The sequence below is a fragment of the Eleutherodactylus coqui genome, chromosome 6 (genome assembly GCF_035609145.1).
Source record: "Eleutherodactylus coqui strain aEleCoq1 chromosome 6, aEleCoq1.hap1, whole genome shotgun sequence".
Lineage (NCBI taxonomy): Eukaryota > Metazoa > Chordata > Amphibia > Anura > Eleutherodactylidae > Eleutherodactylus > Eleutherodactylus coqui.
Window position 1 is genome coordinate 2,685,215 of NC_089842.1, and position 24,830 is coordinate 2,710,044.

Consider the following 24,830-nt stretch of genomic DNA (forward strand, 5'->3'; position numbering starts at 1 on the left):
CTACAGTTGGCTGCGCAGTCATAGAACTTGCCCAGGCGCTGCGGAATATGGGAACTGCATGATGCAGGCGAGCTTTCTGTTATCCGATGGTTGGGGGCCCGGAGGTTGGGTCCCTTGGCTCTGTATAGTTACTGTCACATGTTGTAATGCAGAATATTCTGTTAGAAGTGCTTCTTGTGGCTGTAATGAAACCCTTCCTGGTGCTACATGTGAAATGGTCATCCGTTTCCTGCGTGCAGCTGAGCACATTGTGGCCGCCGTCCTACGGTGTGACCATTCCCACTGAAGACCTGGTGGCTGACCCGGTGGCTCTGGGGACTGGAGGGGTGGTTGGTGGCTGACCCGGCGGCTCTGGGGACTGGAGGGGTGGTTGGTGGCTGACCCGGCGGCTCTGGGGACTGGAGGGGTGGTTGGTGGCTGACCCGGCGGCTCTGGGGACTGGAGGGGTGGTTGGTGGCTGACCCGGCGGCTCTGGGGACTGGAGGGGTGGTTGCGGGGATGAGCTGTTCACTGATGCCGCATCTCGTCTCGTTGCAGGCTTTGACTGACCCCCAGAAGAGTTTGACCATGCATCCGTTTTTTGATGAGGGTTTTTTCTCGCTCACCTGCCTCCCCCTTTTATTCTTCCCTCTGCCTCCTGGAACACTGACCAGCAGAATCTCAAGCCTGAAGATGATTTTTGTTTCCCCCGTTTGCACTGTGCACCCGCAGGATTCATGTTGTTGCACTTAATTTTTCTCAGTTTATTCCCATGGAAGAAGGAAAGCGCACTGGAATCTACTGGACCTTCTGCTGAAGACCCTTGCACTACTCTATGCTTTTAATGTGTGCATCCCCCGGACCCACTAACCGACAACTGGTTCAGCAATGCAATACTCATCACCATCTCTGTTTCCCCTTTCTGTGTGCACCTCTTGTGGCAGCGTGGAGTTCATGTCGACATTTTATTTCCCCATAACGCAAACTATTTTATGTGTGCAAAGTGCCTTATGCTACAAGACCATTCAAGGTTCTCTCACTGCAGCCCTTACCAGACAATACCGTCATCTCCGTGCATTGATTTAGTCCTTTTACCCACCTCTAAGATCTGCAGATCACCAAGCCGGTGCTTCTAGAGGAACACTGCTCGCCGGGAAGCTCTTCCACTTGTATATTTGTCCCCTCACTAATTTTATTGGAATGCAAACAATTGCAAATTCTGGGGGTTTCCGATAGCTTGTAAATATGTCCAGCCGTCATTACACAAGCAAGAAAAGGCCGAGTCACAAAAACGGGCTTTAAAGTGCAAGTCCCAGACGGTCCTCCATGGTTAAGGCAGATGCTGGTTCGGTTTTAGTTTCCAGTGACACTAAATGGGGTTGTCGTTTTTTCTTTTCTTCTCTTCTCCAATGTGCAGCAACACTTTGTGTTCCGATTTATTCCAAAGCCATACCCCCTCTTAAAAAATAAAACCAATTCCCTTGCATGAGGGGTTATGGGGGTGATCTAGGAAATCTGTGTATACTTGTATAAAAAATGTAAATATTTTTGTTTTGGGGGGTGGGGGTGGGGTGGGGGGGTTGGAATAACTTTTTCTTTTCGGCAGCGATGGTTTTTGAAGGTTTCTTAGCGTTTAGGATTGCGGCTTCAGTTGAGAGAGGTTCAGTTTACAGTAACATTTATGATGCGCTCCGACATTGAGGAGTCCTAGAAGGAGGCATTCGGTTGGCTTGCATGGAATTTCCTCCTCATTTTGGCGACATTAGACCGCCCGTATCGAAAAAAGTATACGTTTATAAAACTGGTATGAAATCCCAAAGCGTGGCGCACGGCCTGATTTTTCTTTTTTGGGGGATGACGGAGGGGAAATGTTATTTTGAACTGAGCCTCTCCCAGCATGCTAGGTGCTTGGCCTTATCTACAGGCAAAGTGAGTGAGGAACCATCACTTGTTCATTTCGTGTAATCGTCCCCGAAGCCACCTGGTTGTGCAGGATTGTCTAAACACATTTGTGCCCATTTGACCGTAATACAGCGTATCCCGTTTAGTTGAAGCCCCCTAGCACACAATGTGTATTTTTTTTAATACTGCACATCCGGGTGCTCATAGAAGCACAGCGACTCGTAACGTACGACTCCCAGCCGGAACCTTCAGTGACGCAAGAGAACAATTGGCGACTTTTAATAAAACGTTTCTTTACCAGTGGGGTAGATTTAATAGTTCTATTTAACAGAATGTGACTTCTCTGCGACTGAAGGGGAACGATTGCTGAATTTAGTGTTGCATGTTGGATCATGGGTGCAATAACTTCCTCTCGCCCAGTTGTGTTTATACCGCGCCGCCATTGTGAAAGCGGTGTTATGCTGGTGCTAAATCCATGATCCTTAGAGAAACCCATAGTTTTTTTTATTTTGAAGCATTCTATACCTGCCGACCCCGCGTATGCTTCTACATCGCAGCGGAGGGTTTGGCTTATCGAGCACCGGAGAAATCTATTGGCAGCGCTTTAGAGAAAGCCGTGTGATTTCAGGTGCCGATCTACCGTGATTAAACCACATTGAAAGATGCTCTGGAATACTTTAATTTTTAATAATGTTTTCCCCCTTATGTAGTAAAATGACCCCCTCTTACTAGTTGCAGTCTTCCAAGCTTCGGCAGCGAGCTGATACCGAATTTCCTATTTAAATATGCATTTTGCAAAGTGAACACGACTGCAATTAACAACCGGCAGCAGAGTTAGTCCAAGTCTGCCGGAGGAGCTTCCAACGAACCCTAAAGCTGCCGTACGGCTCCACGTCACAACACTAAAGTGAGCGGCTAATTTTGGTTAATCCCAGCGCGGGGGGCAGGAGGGGGGAAATGTTTTTTGAGCTTTTTGTTTTTTTTCTCCCAGGATGAGATGGGAGCATCTTTCAGCTGTAGCAAAAGTATCTGATTTACCAAGTATTCCGAGGTATTGCTGTTGGGTGTGCGGACAGGCTTGATGTCCGGGCGCTGAACGGGTTTGACATCTCATTCTGTTTCTTGTTTTCTTTTTGTTGGGGCGGGAGGGGGGGCGAGATCTGAAGCTCAACATATTTGGATCAATTTCCAAAATGTTCTTCCATTATTGTTTGGTTTTCTTTTTAAACGTTTGAAATCTGAAGTCCCTGCACCAAGAAAAGTGAGACTGAGGATGGTACCGCTGGGCTTTGCTTCTTTTTGTTTCTTTATACAGGGCGGTGCAGACAGATGCCTTTATTTTTGTTTCCTGACGAGGCAAAGAACTTTTTTACATATTAAATTTTAATATGTGGAGAAGCAAAATGGAATTGTTCCTAATATGTTTTGGCAGATCTCATGGGCCAAGTTGGGGTGAGGTACAGCGTTGGCATGTACCCTTATGTTGGCGGGTGGGGGCCGGGCAATAACCATTTGTATGTCAACAGGATTAACGCAAAGCGGTTCAACATCTGATGACAGACAAATTGTAAACCCTGAGTTCAGTAACTCCTGGCGCTGCAGTCCTGTTGACCGGCAGCCGCAGGAGGATTGTTAATGCCATTTTCCAATCAAACTACTGTGATTTGGTAGCCGCTCAGCTGCAACCGGCCGGATGATGCGATGAGGAGGCGGAGTCATTGTCCGCGGCGGGTTTATCTAAGCTGCTACCATCACTGCTTCCTATAGAACATGTGGAAATGGCCCAGTGGGATATTTTTCTTTGTTAAGGTGGTTAATCTTACGTATGGAAGAGAAATGGTACAAACTGGAGGATGTATTTCTGTTATCTTACAAAAAATAATAATAAAATCCCACTGGAAATCACTCTTTGGTTTGTTTTCTGAATGTGTGCAGCAAACTGACAACTACAGACAGAACTCCACTTACAGCCGCGTGTTCTCACAAGGGCCGGCGATGAATGATGAGTGTGATTGTTGCCGTAGAAACACATACACGTCGTCTTCTGGAAACCAAAGGGAGGATGATGGCGTTCAAAGCCTTTCTGCAAAGCCAGAATAGACTGCAGCCCCCCCCCCCCCCCTCCCATCACGAAGGCTGGCATAACGGGGGCAATATTCCTGCACAAGCTGTCTGATTGCGATAGAACTCGCACAGTAAGAACCCAGTGACTTCAATATACAAGAGCAGTATTTCTCTCAACTGATGGTCCAAGATAAAAAAAAAAATGGCAGCATGTCCTACTTTCAGGCGCTTCAAGAATTGCCCATGGGAGCATGAGAAAAAAAAGCCTCACCACTTGCAGTTTTGGCTCTATTAGAACCGCATCTGTGTTTCTCACAGAGAGAGAGAGAGAGCGCTCTTTCATCCGATTGCTTCTAGTCTTTCCTTGTACAGATGAGAATAGGGCTGATCCCTCTGCACTGTGACAGCTCTTCAGATATTTGTAGACAGCTATTAAGTCTCCTCTCAGCCTTCTCTTCTGCTAAACATTCCCAGATCCTTTAACCGTTCCTCATAGGACATGATTTGCAGACCGCTCACCATCTTGGTAACTCTTCTCTGAACTTGCTCCAGTTTGTCTGTCTTTTATAAAGTGAGGTGTCCAGAACTGGACCCAGTATTCCAGATGAGGTCTGACTAAGGAAGAGTAGAGGGGGATAATGACGTCACGGGATCTAGACTCTGTGCTTCTCTTAATACATCCCAGAATTGTGTTTGCCTTTTTGGCTGCTGCATCACATTGTTGACTCATGTTCAGTCTATGATCTATTAGTATACCCAAGTCTTTTTCACATGTGCTGCTGCTTAGCCCAGTTCCTCCCATTCTGTATGCGCTTTCTTCATTTTTCTTGCCCAGATGTAGGACTTTGCATTTCTCCCTGTTAAATACTAGAGATGAGCGAACGTACTTGGTAAGGGCGATTTTGCAATCGAGCGCCGCCATTTTCGAGTACTTCAGTACTCTATTGAAAAGTACTCGGGGTCGCCGGGGGGCACCATGGGTGACTGGGGGGTAGCAGCGGGGAACAGGGGGGAGCCCTCCCTCTCCCCCCCCCCCCCCCCCCCCCACTCCCCGATGCAACCCCCGGCTCACCCACAGCGCACCCGAGTACTTTTCACCCGAGTAGTGAAGTACTCGAAAATCGCGGCTCTCGATTGCGAAATCGCCCTTACCAAGTACGTTTGCTCATCTCTATTAAATACCATTCTGTTAGTCGCTGCCCACTGTGCAAGCTTTTCTAGATCTTTTTGAATCCTCTCTCTTCCCTAGTGTTGGCTATCCCTCCTAGCTTTGTGTCGTCGGCACATTTGATCAGTTTCCCACAATTCCCTCCTCCAGATCATTTATAACAATGTTGACCAACACTGGGCCTAGGACAGAGCCTTGTGGTCCCCACTTGATACATTCTTCCACTTGGATGTGCAGCCATTTATGACCACTCTTTGGGTACGATCACTCAGCCAGTTGTGAATCCACCTAACAGTTGCCTTGTCAATGCCATATTTGGTCATTTTCCCAATAAATATGGTATGAGATACTTTGTCAGATGATTTACTAAAGACAAGATATTATATCCACCGCATCTCCCTGATCAACCCAGTCAGTGATTCCCTAAAACATCCAGCCATTGGATTCTTCCTGTCCTCTTTCTGAGTCCATTAAAACTTGTCCAACTTCCTATTCATAGCCAGCTCGGTGGATCTACGTCTCCACCATATACTGACAGCTTGTTCTGGGATGGATTCTCAACCTGGAGAAGTCGAGTTTGGTTTCTTCTCAGAGGAAAGTCTTCCTTGGAATAGTTCTGGATTCATAAGTCCGGTGTTCTTTCTGCTTCTAGAGAAATGGATTGTTGTTCAAAACACTATAGGGACATTTTAAAAGACCCCGTTCTGTACGATAAGGGAAGCCACGTCCCTACTGGGTCTAGTGCGATCCTGCATATTGGCGGTTCCTTGGAACCAATTTCACTCAAGGACTCTTCAGAAATTAATTCTGGAACCTTGGAACAGGTCACTTTTTCCCTCTAGACTAGAGAATAAAACGCTCTCTAGAAGTAAAGCTTTCTCTTTTTATGGTGGAAAAAGATAACCTGAATCTCACTCTCCATCTCAGACGTGACTTTGCATCAGACTCCCAGAGGAGTAAAAGCAGACGCTCTAGGCTGGGAGTATAGGCAAGAGATTTGTATTTTTCAGGGGAGTTGGTCTCCACTAGAGATGAGCGAACATACTCGTTTCGAGTAATTACTCGATCGAGTACCGCCATTTTCGAGTACTTCAGTACTCAGGTGAAAAGTACTCGGGGGGGGGGGGGGGGGGCGCCGTGGGGGGTAGCAGCAGGGAACACGGGGGAGCCCTCTGTCCCCCCCCCCCCCCCACCGCTCACCCACAGCGCACCCGAGTACTTTTCACCCGAGTAGTGAAGTACTCGAAAATCGCAGTGCTCGATTGCGAAATCGCCCTTACCGAGTACGTTCGCTCATCTCTAGTCTCCACCCATCAGTCGTCTGTCTTCAGATGTCGGAGAACTAAAAGCAGTTGCCGAGGCTTTAAGAGTAGGAAGTCGTCTTCTTCAGAACAAACATGGTTGCGTTTATTCGGACAATGTAACTACTGTAGTTGACATAAAACACCAGGGAGGCACCATTGTGAAACACTACTTGGCTTTTCTCCTAGATGCTTCTGGCCTGAGAAAAACACTCAATCCTTCAATGCTGCTCATTTGACGGGATACAAGAATCCAGTTGGGGATTTCTTAGGCGGCATGCACTTAGATCCTGGAGAAGGGTCGTTAAGCAATCAGGTTTTTGTCCTCATTCAAGATCGGTGGGTCATCCCAATATAGACCTTTTTGCCTCAAAAATTGGGAAGTAAGAACATTTGTCTGTCTTACGCAAGAGAGAATCCTTGGGCAGTGGATGCTGGGGCCCAGACGTGGCCCTTCAGGCTGGTGTACACCTTTCCTCCATTCTCTGATTCTCCAAGTCCTGTCCAAAATAGAGTCCCTGAGGGCTTGTGTAGTTCTGGTGGCTTCATGCTGGCCCCAGAGAAGTTGATTCTGCCGGCTGAGATGTAGGGTGCAAGAAGAACAACTTCTGTTACTTCCAAACAGTCCCAACCTTCTAACGCAGGGTCCGATACAATGTGCAAATTCCAGCATTTTGCACCGAGCAGCTTGGCTGCTGAAAGGGCGGGCCGTTCTTAAAGGTAAAGAGTTATCAAACCAAGTAATTTCATCCCTATAATCCAGCAGGAAGGAGGTTACTTCTGGGATACACCTGAGAACTTGGAAGCAGTTTTTTAGGTTGGTGTGGTCAGGAACAGTCAGGTCTACTAAAGCTCGATCTTCCTCAAAGTCTTAGCTTTCTTCAGAGCGAGCAGTTTACCAGTTTAGGGGGTCGGCCTTCAGGACCTTTTTTTGACACAGAGCTGTCTGACTATCGGTGAATTCAACCCCCGCAGACGTCCTCCTGCAGACCGGTAGAGGAGTTCTTGTTCTTACAACTATTTGCTACTATGTTGATGTTTCTTCACGTGGTGATTCTGCAATATTGCAATAAAATTGTTATCGAAGGCCGGACCCGTGTGGAGATAACTACAATACCTGCAAGTCAACAGCGGTTTCCTAGAAGTATTTACACATCAAGTCGTAATCCGCAGAAAATGACAAATCAGGTTGTTATATTTTTTAAAACTTTTTGGTGATTTATTTTAAATTTTCAATATAATTTACACATAATAAATAAAAAGAATCCTGACCACTAAGCCTCATAATAGTCTGATGTCACAGCTCACGTCCTCCCCTCCCTGCATACTGACCACTAAGCCTCATAATAGTCAGATCCTGTTCTGTAGAGGAAAGGTCTCAGCCGTCATCTCATTATCACAGGCAGGATTATACTGAGAGGGGACACCTATATATAGATAACACAGGAGCCACCATTCACATCAGTCACAGCTCCCCTCCTCCCCTCCCTGTACAGGCAGGATTACACTGAGAGGAGACACCTATATATAGATAACACAGGAGCCACCATTCACATCAGTCACAGCTCACCTCCTCCCCTCCCTGTACAGACAGGATTACACTGAGGGGACACCTATATATAGATAACACAGGAGCCACTATTCACATCAGTCACAGCTCACCTCCTCCTCTCCCTGCACACAGAGGATTACACTAAGAGGGGATACCTACATATAGATAACACAGGAGCCACCATTCACATCAGTCACAGCTCACCTCCTCCCCTCCCTGTACAGGCAGGATTATACTGAGAGGGGACACCTATATATAGATAACACAGGAGCCACCATTCACATCAGTCACAGCTCACCTCCTCCTCTCCCTGCACACAGAGGATTACACTAAGAGGGGACACCTACATATAGATAACACAGGAGCCACCATTCACAATAGTCACAGCTCACCTCCTCCCCTCCCTGTACAGACAGGATCACACTGAGAGGAGACCCCATTCACAGTAGTCACAGCTCACCTCCTTCCCTCCCTGTACACACAGGATTACACTGAGAGGAGACACCTATATATAGATAACACAGGACCACCATTCACAATAGTCACAGCTCACCTCCTTCCCTCCCTGTACAGACAGGATTACACAGAGGAGACACCTATATATAGATAACACAAGAGCCACCATTCACAATAGTCACAGCTCACCTCCTTCCCTCCCTGTACAGATGGGATTACACTGAGAGGAGACACCATTAACAATAGTCACAGCTCACGTCCTCCCCTCCCTGTACAGACAGGATTACACTGAGAGGAGACACCTATATATAGATAACACAGGACCCACCATTCACAATAGTCACAGCTCACCTCCTCCCCCTCTCTGTACCAGCAGCATTACACTGAGAGGAGACACCTAAATATAGATATCACATGGTCCACCATTCACAACATATGATGTCACAGCTCACCTCCTCCCCTCCCTGTACAGGTAACAGAGCATGCCCCCCAACACTCTTCCACAGAAGTTCATGGTTTCCTAGTCTATTGTGTCTGGCCCATGAGGCTGCAGTAAAGTGCACCTCTAAATATTAACGGCCGCCCAGTTATCATAGAGAATAGAATAAAAATTGAAATCAGAGAAAAAGAAAAAAGGTTAGAAAAATCAAAAATGTTTCACCATCTGGACTTCGCCAGTATATAAACCTGGGTGACGACATTCCTCGGGTTTGGCCATTTTGGGGATGATTACCACTGGTAGATACAACCTCCATACCTGCCGCCTCTCACACATGCATTCAGTAAACCCCGCTCAGGTTGTAAGGCATGTCACAGCATTTGACGGAGCTTTGGAACGCCGCTCATCATTGTGATGGGCGATGGGGCGCATTAAACGTGAAAACGCTTGAAAATAGAACAGATGGCGCTCCGAAATTGCAGCGTTACAAGCGCCGGGTTAATGTGCAGATCTGAGAAGACCCAATGGGAGCGCTGTACCACAATCAGCGCAGCGCTCGGGATGCCGCGCTAATTGCTGTAAAGAGCGGTGTGTGAGAATGGCCTAATGGGACAGGATGGGCCGCATGACGCGCCGCGCTAAATTCAGCACCAAAGTCCGCAGGTTATCTTGAATTGAAAATGGCTTAAAACCCGCCTGCAGTTCCACATCCAAGCCTGCAGTCAGAGCGGCGGATCTTGGTGTGGAGCTTCTCAGCTGTGGATTTAGCTGCGTCCTGCAGACTATCCCACCCCTTAAAGGGCCCGGTATATTGTGCCGTACACAAGTGCTGCTGCCCGACGGCCGTGGAAAGTGTTTGTCGTGTTGTTTCCCACATTAGTTCTTGCACTTCAGTGCGGTCACGGAGCTCAAAGTGACTTCCAACAAATGAGAGGCATGGAGAACTCTCCCAACCAATCAGAGGCTGGCAGCATTCCATTACTTTTGCCGCCTGAGGCCAAGGCCGGAGGCATTTACTGCTGCGCTTGTCTCATTATTTTTACATGATAATTGCTGCAGCGTCACATTAGTGACCATAAAACACAGTCAGCCGTATCACAGATCGATCGCTCGTTAGTCTGCGATTAGCGCTGCACTTTAGCACTTTCACCTGTTGTTTACTGCTGTTCTGTCTCACACTGGCACCTCAGCGATCACAGAAACACAAGTGGACTCAAAGTGGCAACAGGGGTGTAGCTTGGCGTTCCTTCAGCGGGGGCAAAGGTTTAGTTCACCTCCCACACAAGCATCATGTCCTATGAGGAACGGTTAAAGGATCTGGGAATGTTTAGCAGAAGAGAAGGCTGAGAGGAGACTTAATAGCGGTCTACAAATATCTGAAGGGCTGTCACAGTGCAGAGGGATCAGCCCTATTCTCATCTGTACAAGGAAAGACTAGAAGCAATGGGATGAAACTGAAGGGGAGGAGACACAGATTAGATATTAGACAATGAGGGGATCAATGAGTGGAACAGGTTGCCACGGGAGGTGGGGAGTTCTCCTTCAATGGAAGTGTTCAGAGGCCGGAGAGACATCTGGGATGATTTAGTGATCCTGCACTGAGCAGGGGGTGAAGCAGGAGCGCTGCTGCACTAAACATTTTGATGGGACTGACCGAGAGAAGCGCTTGTACTCGGCTCCCCCAGTAGTCTGAATAAATGCATGGAGCTGCAGAATGCATCCTCGAACACCGCTGCATTCCTATGGGGGGACATAAAACGTCTTGTGATCCCTGAGGTCCCAGCGGTTGGACCTCACCAATCACATAGTTGTTCTTTATTACATCCTGGATAACAGATACGTGTTAAACTTGGCACAGCCCCCTTAAATCATGATGTAGTAGCATGGCTGCTGGTCCCAGCATGCACCGTCATTGGAAGACTCTCTGTAAGGGCCCCTTCACGCCTGTATTAGGGCACTCTGTCTCTCTCTATAAGGGCCCCTTCACACCTGTATTAGGGCATTCTGTCTCTCTCTGTAAGGCCCTTCACACCTGTATTAGGGCATTCTGTCTCTCTCTGTAAGGCCCTTCACGCCTGTATTAGGGCACTCTGTCTCTCTCTGTAAGGCCCCTTCACACCTGTATTAGGGCACTCTGTCTCTCTCTGTAAGGCCCCTTCACACCTGTATTAGGGCACTCTGTCTCTCTCTGTAAGGCCCCTTCACGCCTGTATTAGGGCACTCTGTCTCTCTCTGTAAGGCCCCTTCACACCTGTATTAGGGCACTCTGTCTCTCTCTGTAAGGCCCCTTCACGCCTGTATTAGGGCACTCTGTCTCTCTCTGTAAGACCCCTTCACACCTGTATTAGGGCATTCTGTCTCTCTCTGTAAGACCCCTTCACACCTGTATTAGGGCACTCTGTCTCTCTCTGTAAGGCCCCTTCACACCTGTATTAGGGCACTCTGTCTCTCTCTGTAAGGCCCCTTCACGCCTGTATTAGGGCACTCTGTCTCTCTCTCTGTAAGGCCCCTTCACGCCTGTATTAGGGCACTCTGTCTCTCTCTGTAAGGGCCCTTCACACCTGTATTAGGGCACTCTGTCTCTCTCTGTAAGGCCCCTTCACACCTGTATTAGGGCACTCTGTCTCTCTCTCTGTAAGGCCCCTTCACACCTGTATTAGGGCACTCTGTCTCTCTCTGTAAGGGCCCCTTCACACCTGTATTAGGGCACTCTGTCTCTCTCTGTAAGGCCCCTTCACGCCTGTATTAGGGCACTCTGTCTCTCTCTGTAAGGCCCCTTCACACCTGTATTAGGGCACTCTGTCTCTCTCTGTAAGGCCCCTTCACACCTGTATTAGGGCATTCTGTCTCTCTCTGTAAGGCCCCTTCACACCTGTATTAGGGCACTCTGTCTCTCTCTGTAAGGGCCCCTTCACACCTGTATTAGGGCACTCTGTCTCTCTCTGTAAGGCCCCTTCACACCTGTATTAGGGCACTCTGTCTCTCTCTGTAAGGCCCTTCACACCTGTATTAGGGCATTCTGTCTCTCTCTGTAAGGCCCTTCACGCCTGTATTAGGGCATTCTGTCTCTCTCTCTGTAAGGCCCTTCACACCTGTATTAGGGCACTCTGTCTCTCTCTGTAAGGGCCCCTTCACACCTGTATTAGGGCACTCTGTCTCTCTCTGTAAGGCCCCTTCACGCCTCTATTAGGGCACTCTGTCTCTCTCTGTAAGGCCCTTCACACCTGTATTAGGGCATTCTGTCTCTCTCTGTAAGGCCCCTTCACACCTGTATTGGGGCACTCTGTCTCTCTCTATAAGGGCCCCTTAAAGGGGTTGTCCCGCGGCAGCAAGTGGGTCTATACACTTCTGTATGGCCATAATAATGCACTTTGTAATGTACATTGTGCATTAATTATGAGCCATACAGAAGTTATAAAAAGTTTTATACTTACCTGCTCCGTTGCTGGCGTCCTCGTCTCCATGGTGCCGACTAATTTTCGCCCTCCGATGGCCAAATTAGCCGCGCTTGCGCAGTCCGGGTCTTCTGCTTTCTTCTATGGAGCCTTTCGTGCAGGATGCCGGCTCCGTGTAGCTCCGCCCCGTCACGTGCCGATTCCAGCCAATCAGGAGGCTGGAATCGGCAATGGACCGCACAGAAGAGCTGCGGTCCACGGAAGAAGAGGATTCCGGCGGCCATCTTCACAGGTAAGTATAGAAGTCACCGGAGTGCGGGGATTAAGGTAAGCGCTCCGGTAAGCTTTCTGTACGTCCCTGCATCGGGGTTGTCTCGCGCCAAACGGGGGGGGTTGAAAAAAAAAAAAAACCCGTTTCGGCGCGGGACAACCCCTTTAACACCTGTATTAGGGCATTCTGTCTCTCTCTGTAAGGCCCCTTCACACCTGTATTAGGGCATTCTGTCTCTCTCTGTAAGGCCCCTTCACGCCTGTATTAGGGCACTCTGTCTCTCTCTGTAAGGCCCTTCACACCTGTATTAGGGCATTCTGTCTCTCTCTGTAAGGCCCCTTCACGCCTGTATTAGGGCACTCTGTCTCTCTCTGTAAGGCCCTTCACACCTGTATTAGGGCATTCTGTCTCTCTCTGTAAGGCCCCTTCACACCTGTATTAGGGCATTCTGTCTCTCTCTGTAAGGCCCCTTCACACCTGTATTAGGGCATTCTGTCTCTCTCTGTAAGGCCCCTTCACACCTGTATTAGGGCATTCTGTCTCTCTCTGTAAGGCCCCTTCACACCTGTATTAGGGCACTCTGTCTCTCTCTGTAAGGCCCCTTCACACCTGTATTAGGGCACTCTGTCTCTCTCTGTAAGGCCCCTTCACACCTGTATTAGGGCATTCTGTCTCTCTCTGTAAGGCCCTTCACGCCTGTATTAGGGCACTCTGTCTCTCTCTGTAAGGCCCCTTCACACCTGTATTAGGGCATTCTGTCTCTCTCTGTAAGGCCCCTTCACACCTGTATTAGGGCACTCTGTCTCTCTCTGTAAGGCCCTTCACACCTGTATTAGGGCACTCTGTCTCTCTCTGTAAGGCCCTTCACACCTGTATTAGGGCACTCTGTCTCTCTCTGTAAGGCCCCTTCACACCTGTATTAGGGCACTCTGTCTCTCTCTGTAAGGCCCCTTCACACCTGTATTAGGGCACTCTGTCTCTCTCTGTAAGGCCCCTTCACACCTGTATTAGGGCATTCTGTCTCTCTCTGTAAGGGCCCTTCACACCTGTATTAGGGCACTCTGTCTCTCTCTGTAAGGCCCCTTCACACCTGTATTAGGGCACTCTGTCTCTCTCTGTAAGGCCCCTTCACACCTGTATTAGGGCACTCTGTCTCTCTCTGTAAGGGCCCTTCACACCTGTATTAGGGCACTCTGTCTCTCTCTGTAAGGCCCTTCACACCTGTATTAGGGCACTCTGTCTCTCTCTGTAAGGCCCCTTCACACCTGTATTAGGGCACTCTGTCTCTCTCTGTAAGGGCCCCTTCACACCTGTATTAGGGCACTCTGTCTCTCTCTATAAGGGCCCCTTCACACCTGTATTAGGGCACTCTGTCTCTCTCTGTAAGGGCCCCTTCACACCTGTATTAGGGCATTCTGTCTCTCTCTGTAAGGCCCCTTCACACCTGTATTAGGGCACTCTGTCTCTCTCTGTAAGGCCCCTTCACACCTGTATTAGGGCATTCTGTCTCTCTCTGTAAGGGCCCCTTCACACCTGTATTAGGGCATTCTGTCTCTCTCTGTAAGGGCCCCTTCACACCTGTATTAGGGCATTCTGTCTCTCTCTGTAAGGGCCCCTTCACACCTGTATTAGGGCACTCTGTCTCTCTCTGTAAGGCCCTTCACACCTGTATTAGGGCACTCTGTCTCTCTCTGTAAGGCCCCTTCACACCTGTATTAGGGCACTCTGTCTCTCTCTGTAAGGGCCCCTTCACACCTGTATTAGGGCACTCTGTCTCTCTCTATAAGGGCCCCTTCACACCTGTATTAGGGCACTCTGTCTCTCTCTATAAGGGCCCCTTCACACCTGTATTAGGGCACTCTGTCTCTCTCTGTAAGGCCCTTCACACCTGTATTAGGGCACTCTGTCTCTCTCTGTAAGGCCCTTCACACCTGTATTAGGGCACTCTGTCTCTCTCTGTAAGGCCCCTTCACACCTGTATTAGGGCACTCTGTCTCTCTCTGTAAGGCCCCTTCACACCTGTATTAGGGCACTCTGTCTCTCTCTGTAAGGCCCCTTCACACCTGTATTAGGGCATTCTGTCTCTCTCTGTAAGGGCCCTTCACACCTGTATTAGGGCACTCTGTCTCTCTCTGTAAGGCCCCTTCACACCTGTATTAGGGCACTCTGTCTCTCTCTGTAAGGCCCCTTCACACCTGTATTAGGGCACTCTGTCTCTCTCTGTAAGGGCCCTTCACACCTGTATTAGGGCACTCTGTCTCTCTCTGTAAGGCCCTTCACACCTGTATTAGGGCACTCTGTCTCTCTCTGTAAGGCCCCTTCACACCTGTATTAGGGCACTCTGTCTCTCTCTGTAAGGGCCCCTTCACACCTGTATTAGGGCACTCTGTCTCTCTCTATAAGGGCCCCTTCACACCTGTATTAGGGCACTCTGTCTCTCTCTGTAAGGGCCCCTTCACACCTGTATTAGGGCATTCTGTCTCTCTCTGTAAGGCCCCTTCACACCTGTATTAGGGCACTCTGTCTCTCTCTGTAAGGCCCCTTCACACCTGTATTAGGGCATTCTGTCTCTCTCTGTAAGGGCCCCTTCACACCTGTATTAGGGCATTCTGTCTCTCTCTGTAAGGGCCCCTTCACACCTGTATTAGGGCATTCTGTCTCTCTCTGTAAGGGCCCCTTCACACCTGTATTAGGGCACTCTGTCTCTCTCTGTAAGGCCCTTCACACCTGTATTAGGGCACTCTGTCTCTCTCTGTAAGGCCCCTTCACACCTGTATTAGGGCACTCTGTCTCTCTCTATAAGGGCCCCTTCACACCTGTATTAGGGCACTCTGTCTCTCTCTATAAGGGCCCCTTCACACCTGTATTAGGGCACTCTGTCTCTCTCTATAAGGGCCCCTTCACACCTGTATTAGGGCACTCTGTCTCTCTCTATAAGGGCCCCTTCACACCTGTATTAGGGCACTCTGTCTCTCTCTATAAGGGCCCCTTCACACCTGTATTAGGGCACTCTGTCTCTCTCTGTAAGGCCCCTTCACACCTGTATTAGGGCACTCTGTCTCTCTCTGTAAGGCCCCTTCACGCCTGTATTAGGGCACTCTGTCTCTCTCTGTTTTATGGTTTTTGTTTAGTCTGCCATGAATAAACATTGGTTACAGAATTGTGAAAACCCGTCACTAATAAACATGGGTAACACATACACAATCCGTCTCCGTCTTCAGTTCACATATTGTATCTCTCAGGCAGCTTCTTTTATCTGTATAAACTATTCTATTCTAACAATTGTGAGCCCCAACAAAAGTGAGCTGGGAGGGGGCGGAGAGCGGTCTCTCCCCCCCCCCTCTCTCTCTCTCTCTCCCTCCCTCCCTCTCCCCCCCCCCCCTCTCTCTCTCTCTCTCTGTGTGCTTTTAGGGGTGGGTCTCAAAATGTTAACATGTTGCCTCCCTGGGTAATTAAATTATGCATGTGAAATGCCAGTGCTGTAGCCCACTGCAGAGAATTATCCCTAAACTAATCATCCAAGAAAACAATTAAAATTCTCCAAGTATATGTTATCGTAATCATTATTAGTCGAACAGTCGATTACATTATTACAGCACCAGAAACAAGCTCCGTGTTAGGGCTCTGGGTGTGGACCCACTGGCATCCAGGGAAGTCGGAACCTCGCGACCAGCCCAACCATCTTTGATGCAACCCATCAATCCCTCCCAGAATGCCGCTACCAAGGCTTTATTGTTCCAACCCAACTCTGAAGCCAGGGTTATAAACTTAATGGCGTATTGCCCCACGGTGAGACTACCCTGATGTAGACATAATAGGTAGGAGGAAGCCGAAATAGTACAACCAGGCTCATCAAAGACCCTCCGAAACGTCTCCACAAATATAAGTTATTGAGTATAGGATCATCCCTCTCCCAGAGGAGGTTCACCCCGGCCAACACCTGAGTGGAAAGGTGAGACATCATAAAAGCCACTCTAGCGCGGTCGGTAGGGAACTGGTGAGACAACAGCTCTTGGAACAAGTCTGAAATACCCCCCCAGGCGGGGTCAGCGGGATCCATGGCCTCAAAATACTGTTAGGGCTCTGGGTGTGGACCCACTGTGCTAACCAACCAAGCCTAGCTTTTAGACCAGACCTGGTATGGCTGGCAGCTGACCACAGTGGTCAGAGGTACCAAAGGAGGGAAAACTCAGATGGGTAACTTGTCCTTAGCTAAGCAGTAAGATGGGAAGAACCCTGTCTATAAGCAGGGTAGGCGTCCTGATAAGACCGCCTCCTCGCTGGTACCTAGGAGCTGACTATCCCTGACAGGAAACAGGGACAGTGTACACAGCACAGAACATGCATCATCCTCCTATAGTAACCACAGACACAGGAACGATGCACAGACTGGACAGACATACACAGGCTAAAGCATAAGGCAAAGAACATACAACATAAACAGATACAGTCACAAAAGACAAAACAGTCTAAAGACAGGCGACCTAGATGTGCTGGGTGTCTGAAGCAAACACATCAATTCTGAGGCAAAGAAGGAGGGTCCCAGCTCACTTAAATAGGAGGGTAATTGCTATTTAAACTGCAGCTGGGCTGTGAGCACTGAGAGGGGTTAACTCCCTCATTGCTGGTAGAAAATAGATAAAATAGTACATTTAAACAGAAGAAGCAGATTGATGCATCTATCTGAAATAGCAAGAGGGTGACAGACACAGCTAGCAGACCTAACACTCCATGTATAAATACAGCACCAGAACCAAACTCAGTACATAAATACAGCAGCAGAAGCAAGCTCATAACATAAATACAGCACCAGAACCAAACTCAGTACATAAATACAGCACCAGAACCAAACTCAGTACATAAATACAGCAGCAGAAGCAAGCTCATAACATAAATACAGCAGCAGAAGCAAGCTCATAACATAAATACAGCACCAGAACCAAACTCAGCACATATATGAAGCTCCAGAACTAAGCTCAATAAGGGCATAAACTGTAAAGTTAGTTATTCCCTGCTATTTAAGTTTCTACTTCATAATATGACCTGAACAATGGTAAAGTATGATGGCAGTTGTCAGTTCACAAACCAGAATGCTACTACCCATCACCACTCTACAGACCATTCAGTGACCACAGGACTGATCAGAGGCAGAATAAACAACGACATTCTGACACGTGACTCACACATCACATCATCTCTAAATAGTGCTGTGCTTTTCTTCTCCATCCAGCTCAGATTGACATGACGGCTTCTCTCGGACAGAACTTGTCTCTTCACATGTTGCCCTGCAGATGTCTTTGGTTCTTTGCTTCTTCATATCTGTAATACCTATATTAGGATAAACATTTAATAGTGCCACCCATGGCTCCCTCTAAATACTGTATAACAGTGCATCTCACAGCGCCCCCCCCCCCCCCGAGCAATGAATAACATGCATCGTTGCCCTATAGTAATATATAGCCATACTGTCCCTACATAGTAAATACGGAGCTATACTGTCCCCATGTAGATATGTCCCCATGTAGTAATATATAACCATACTGTGTCCCCCCCCCCCGTTGTAAAATATAACCATACTGCCCCCCTGTAGTAAATAGGGAGCCACATTGTTCTCCCATAGTATTATATAGCCATAATGTACCCCTGTAGTAATATAAAGCCATACTGTCCCCCTGTAGGCATAATGTCCCCCCCATAGTAATATACAGCCATACTGCCCCCGATGATAATAAATATATAGTCATACTTTCCCCCATACAAACATAGTAAACTTACATCCCCCATGGTCCCACGGTAACCTTCCTCCACTGCTGCTGCTCTTGTGGCCGACATCCTGGGGAGAGATGCAGCCGGCTTTTTGACCTCATTGCACTAAATGCGCCACATATAAGGTGCCGATTCAGCAATGCAGGGTGCCCAGTGTGGCTTCTGGCATCGGCACTGCCACTGTTAACCAATTAACGTCAATTTCAACATATAAAAATTGGCAGGCAGTGTGGTGCCCCGGGCACATTCTCTGTCCAGGCCCGCTGCTGGTGCCCCCTGTCCAGTTACGCCCGGGGCAGATGACCCGATTGTCCCCATCCCCAGCTATGCCCTTGGAACGATGTTTCTCTGCAAAAAAAATTACTTTAAATTGCTGCCACTGCCTGCCAATCTATGCAAAGAAATAGCAGAGTGCAGTGGTAGCTGGTTGTCAGACCCGGAGCCATTCTGCATGCCCTCCAGAGATCCCGGCCAACTAGCAGACTATCTCCACTCCATATCGGAGGCACTCGCTTTCCTAACAGCAAGCAGTAAACAACTGCAATGATGATTGAGGCTTTTCAAGAAAACGGGGCATTTTTAAAGCAGACCCGTCATTGGTGAGTGCTTTAGTTTCATATTTGCAGCACGTTGGAGTGGGGTTCCTCAGATGGAATTACATCTTTAAGGAGGTTTTGATATTAAAAAAAAAATCCATACTTACCTATTTCTTCCCCGTTAGTCTCCTTACCACATTTCTGCAGGCCCCCAGGGTCACCTCACCACACGCCGCCTTGTTATGAAGGCTGCATTCCTCACATTCCTTCCGGCCGGGTCAGGGGAGGTCACATCCCTGTGCTGTAGTTTCACTGCCTAGGAAGGAATTCTGATCTATTGCCGAGACAGCGCACATGAGCAGTCTCTGAAGTAGATCGGCACTCCCCCTGCTGGCCTGTGAGCTGTGATGTAACGTACATTGGCTGGCAGGAAGGAGACGGATGGCAATGTATGTAACCTCACAGGAAGGAGAAGAATCAGCCAGCTGGAGGTGAGGTGACCCTCTGGACTGCAGGAGAAGATGGGGGAGGTGAAGATCTGGTAAGTAGACTGACAGGGGAGGAATAGGTAAGTATAGAATTTGTTTTTTTTTAATGACAGAACCCCTTTAAGGTCAGGACTCTGACTTGGCCATTCCAAGACACAAATCATCTTCCTTTCCACCATTCTTCAGGCGATCTCCTTGTGTACTTTGGATCGTTTGACGTGTAGCTTGCAGCTTTGGTGTTCACTTCATCCAGCAACAAAATCAGCTTACTGATGTAGCAGAATGATGTGATAGGTGGAATGTTAGGTTACTTATTATTACTTAGCCTTAGCTCCTCCCACACCTTCGGTGCATCCGGTGACAAAAGCATGCCATTGTTGTAGATCACAGTTAGCAGATTCAGCATCATCGCATGAAAGGTCGACATGTGCGTCACCAGGTGATCTTTATTGGATCCCACGAGATAGCGATTTGTCTCAGGGAGGTGTAGAACGTGTCCAGCAAAACAGAGATGGCCTTTGGTGAATGAAGTGGCCACGTACCAGAATGGCGGTAGATTTCTTCATTGTAACCCGATTATGGTGGGTGACCTTAAGGAGGCGACAATTGCATTGCTGCTGGAAAACATTAAGACGCTGACTGATACGTGTGCTTGCTTTCCATGCTTCAAATGCAGATAGCGCAGTCGGGATCATGAAGTCGTATCTTTGTCTATAATGGGAGTGAGGCGATAACCCATATAGGATGTAGACATCGAAAAGTTGTCCACACCTTCCTGAAACAACATGGGACATCATGTTCAGCATCCTCATTATACACGTACATATCTTTGGTACACAGTTAATAAAAAGTATGAAGACTGCTTGAAGTTTCTGTCAAACCTAATTTGATATGAACACTTCTGGAGAGATTTGTAGGGTCATTGATGGTCTTCTGTCCATTATACAGCTTATCTCCTATATCACAGTGTAATAGCATTTCATAATACACTTGTGAGAGTGTTAAGAGGACTGTGTTACACTTGTTATTCAGGGGTTAATACATTATAGTCTGAAGCTCATGAAGCCTTGTTCCAATATCCTGAATACCCAGTCCCTGTTCCAGCTCTGCTCGGTTCCTGATTAGGCTCACTATTAAAGCCTGGTCCTGCCACTCTATCAGTGCGTGATTCTTGTGCTCCACAGCCTTAGTCAAGCTCCACTAGTACCCTGCTCCTCTACAAAGAACCGAGACCTTCTGTTATCGACCTCTGGATTTCCTCCTGACAACGCTACCTGCCTCCTCCCTTATACTGCGAACTGAGACCTACTGTTGCTGACTCATGGCTCTCTCCTTAATATTCTTTGCACCAGCACCAGTGCCTCCAGTGCTCCAACCCAATGCCTGAAACACTACTGGACCAACCCAGTGCCTGAAACGATGGACTGCTTGCTAGAAACGGGTTGCACCTTACAAAAACAGGTAAGCATATATTTGATGGGCGCCTTGCTTCACTCAGTAGGAGAGCTTTAAACTAGAACAATATGGGAAGGGAAGTGAAAGGTAAAAATATACAGCTAATTAATACATCTGCGAACCTCGTTATTAGAAGTGGAAAGAAAGAACAAGACAAGAAATTCAGAAGGAATGTAGAGGAGCAAGAGACCCCGATCACAAACTAACATGTTTCTACACAAATGCACAGAGCTGGGAAATAAACAAGGAGAATTGGAGCTCCGAACACAGGAAGAGAAATATGATGTCATCGGCATCACGGAAACTTGGTGGGATGATACACATGATTGGATACAAGCCTTGTAGGATACAATGTATTTATAAGGAACAGACCTAATAAAAGGGGAGGAGGTGTTGTGTTGTATGTTAGGAGAACATTCATCTCCACAGAGATTCAAGCTTCAGAGCCGGGAGTTCTGTAGGAACTGTTTGGGTAAAAATACAAGGAGAGAACAAGAGAAAGGACCCCATTGTAGGCATTTACTATAGGCCGCCGGGACAAGCAGAAGATATGGAGGAACTCTTTCTACATCAGATGGCCAAGCTCTCAAAGAAGCCCAACATAGTGATCATGGGAGATTTTACCCATCCAGACATTTGTTGGGAATCTCTCAGGTAAAAGTAATGGATCCAACAGATTCTTATCCGCTCTTGCTGACAACTTTATCTTCCAGAAGGTAGAAGAGAAAACAAGGGGATCTGCTATCTTGGACCTAATTCTTACCAACGGGGAGTGAATGGTTGAGGAAGTAAGGGTGGCTGGGACCTTAGGAGGCAGTGATCATGATATCTTTGGATGTTGGATAACAAGGGGAGGAAGACCTGAGAAGACTCAGACCTCAAGGCTGGATTTCAGAAAGGCAGATTTTAATGAACTCAGAAAGAGAAGAGGAAGAATTTAATGGCTGGATGATCTTAAGGACAGAAATGTCCAAGAAGGTCGGGAAATACTACGGAAAGAGATTCTCAAAGCACAATTGTTAACAATCCCTAAAAAAAGGAAGAATGGGAAACATTTAAAGAGACCAGGATGGATGAACCCAGAACATGGTGAATTAGTTGAGACGGCCAAACTTTTAAATTCCTACTTTGTATCTGTTTTCTCTCAAAAAGTAGATGTAACAACTGATCTTCCCTGTGCTATTGGGGGAATAAAAGAATGTAGGCTATCTGTAAGCAGAGAGATGGTTAGGGAACACTTAGCTAACTTAAATTAATCCAAGTCTCAAGGTCCAGATGAATTACATCCTAGGATACTAAAGGAAGCAGCGGAGGTAATTGCTGAACCACTCGCCATAATCTTTGAAAATTCCTGGAGAACAGGAGAAGTCCCAGAAGATTGCAAAAGGGCAAATGTTGTCCCTATCTTCAAAAAAGGGAAGAAGGTGGATCCAGGAAACTACAGACCTGTGAGCCTGACTTCTATACCGGGAAAGATCTCTGAACAGATTATTAAACAGCATGTATGCAAGTACTTGGATGAGAATGGAGTAATTAAGCAGACCCAGCATGGGTTTGTAACAAACAAGTCATGCCAGACTAATCTAATTTCCTTCTATGACAGAATCACCGACTGGGTTGATCAGGGAAATGCAGTGGATATAGTATATCTTGACTTTAGTAAAGCATTTGACAAAGTATCTCATACCAGACTTATTGAAAAAATGACCAAATCTGGGATTGACAAGGCAACTGTTAGTTGGATTCACAACGGGCTGAGTGATCGTACTCAAAGAGTGGTCATAAATGGCTGCACATCCAAGTGGAAGAATGTATCAAGTGGGAAACACAAGGCTCTGTCCTGGGCCCAGTGTTGGTCAACATTGTTATAAATCATCTGGAGGAGGGAATTGAGGGGAAACTGATCAAATGTGCCGACGACACAAAGTTAGGAGGGATAGCTAACACTAGGGAAGAGAGAGTATTCAAAAGATCTAGAAAAGCTTGCACAGTGGGCAGCGACTAACAGAATGGTATTTAACAAGGAGAAATACAAAGTCCTACATCTGAGCAAGAGAAATGAAAAAAAGCACACACAAAATGGGAGGAATTGGGCTAAGCAGCAGCACATGTGAAAAAGACTTGGGAATACCAATAGATCATAGACTAAACATGAGTCAACAATGTGATGCGGCAGCCAAAAAGGCAAACACAGTTCTGGGATGTATTAAGAGAAGCATAGAGTCTAGATCATGTGATGTCATTATCCCCCTCTACTAATATCTAAAGAAGAATATAATGCAGTCTGCAGAAACTGTAGGGCAAAAAATATAAAAAAAATAAAAATCCGGCCCCTAGTAGAAGTTGTTGTTCTGCTGCAGACCCCGTCCTGCGGCTCCATCTCAGCAGATCTGTAAATAATGAGAGTTGTGGTGATTAGATGGACGGTCACTGGAGATCCTAAAAGTGGTTCCCCCCATTGCCTATAAGAGGCTCTCGGAGGCCCCTTGTGTGTAGTGACCTCTTCCTCCTCTTGTAGAGCTTGTTGGCCACTAGAGGCCCCTACGACGCAGAGAAGAGATTTCACCCCGTTACCAGAGGGGGACGCATTATTGGGATTAATTGCTCGCTACTGGGGCAATTCTGACCAGGCAAGATGCCTGGACTCAGGGAATCCTTGACAGACAACCAGTAGAGGGGATTATCTGATCATCCAGCAAGTATGAGCAGCTCCAAATTATTCCTCTGTCCGCCATCCAGAGACAGGTGGCACCATCGTTACCCCCCTGTGTCTGTCGGAACCATTCCCAGGCACTTGGCTGAAGGACATTTGGTCTCATGGAACCCATTACGTGAACGGCCTTTGGCACCCACCACTGTTGCCTTTGTTTGCAGTGGTGTCATGAATTACAAAACCAGATGCTACGGTGTGCGGCAACAAGTCCAGGTATAGTTTGGGCGCTGACGGCAGCCGTGTTCGCGTCTGGAAATATCTGGGTGAGTGCCTCAATCCTGCACACACAAGGGGGTCACAGGAAGCCCCCACAACATTGACACACTTCTGTGGCCACCCAGTCACCAGACTTGTGGCCAATAAAACATGTATGAATCTATCTGGGACCCATAATTGTCCATGAGGATATTCACAAGGCCAGTTTTTTAGTTATTCCTTTTTTGCCATGCATGCTATATTACAATTTTATAATTGATACTCTGGCACAAAGAACTATTCTCACCAGTAGCGTAATGACTGCATTCTCAGGGGTGTCTCCACGGTCAGGCCAAGAGCGGAGGGGGGCGCCGCTGGGTGAACATAGCTTTCAGCTGGATCCATGTGCCTAGGACAATGATCTCGTTGCATCCAGGGCGGGTGTGCGTTTTTTTTTGAGCAGAGGAAAGAGGCACTATTACTCAGTATGCGGGGGTCACTGCCACTATGTTGGAGGGCATTATTACTGGACACTATTCCTGTGTGTGCGTGTACAAAGGGGGCATTACTATTCATGAGAACACAAAAGGGACATTATGACTATGAGGCGGTACAAAGGGCACACTATTACAGTTAGGGGTTACTATTACTGTGTGGGGCATGCAGGGGGCATTATAGATGGTGGAGTGGGTTCTGGAAAAGTGAGATGCCAAAGATGTTTGTCTATTAAATTCTGTAGAAATGAGTTAAGACTGGAAGAAGTCGTCATGGAGGTCTGGACCAGATGGTGAAAGGACATCAGCTATGATCACTGTATATAATGGCACTGTCCTCACTTATATGGTCTGCAGAGCACCCGTGTTGAGCTGGTATCTACTGCTCTATGGTCACTGTATGGCGCTAATATTGGTCTTTGTATAGTGGTTTTTATTCAGTAGCAGTAGGGTAATATTATTCAGCAACCATGGAGCAGCAGTTGTAGTGGTCATGGTGTGGCGCTATGATGTGTCCCTTGTATAGTAGTATATATAGTGGTGTAGCATATGTCTTTATGGACCGTTACAGTGGCATTGGGGGTAATGGCAATTCCAAAATGTTGGAATAGTAACATTTCCATGCTTTACTGGCCTGCATGACTCGGAGTTAGGTT

General features: G+C 47.5%; 1 protein-coding gene across 1 annotated transcript in view; it reads left to right on the forward strand.

Annotated features, from left to right (window-relative positions):
• DDX6 (DEAD-box helicase 6) overlaps positions 1 to 3,786 on the forward strand; it is a 38,649-nt gene extending 34,863 nt beyond the window's left edge. Inside the window, exon 14 of the mRNA XM_066606070.1 lies at positions 538 to 3,786. The gene's annotated coding sequence lies outside the window, so the exon portion shown is untranslated. The remainder of the gene's footprint in view (positions 1 to 537) is intronic.
• The last annotated feature ends 21,044 nt before the right edge of the window (positions 3,787 to 24,830 follow it).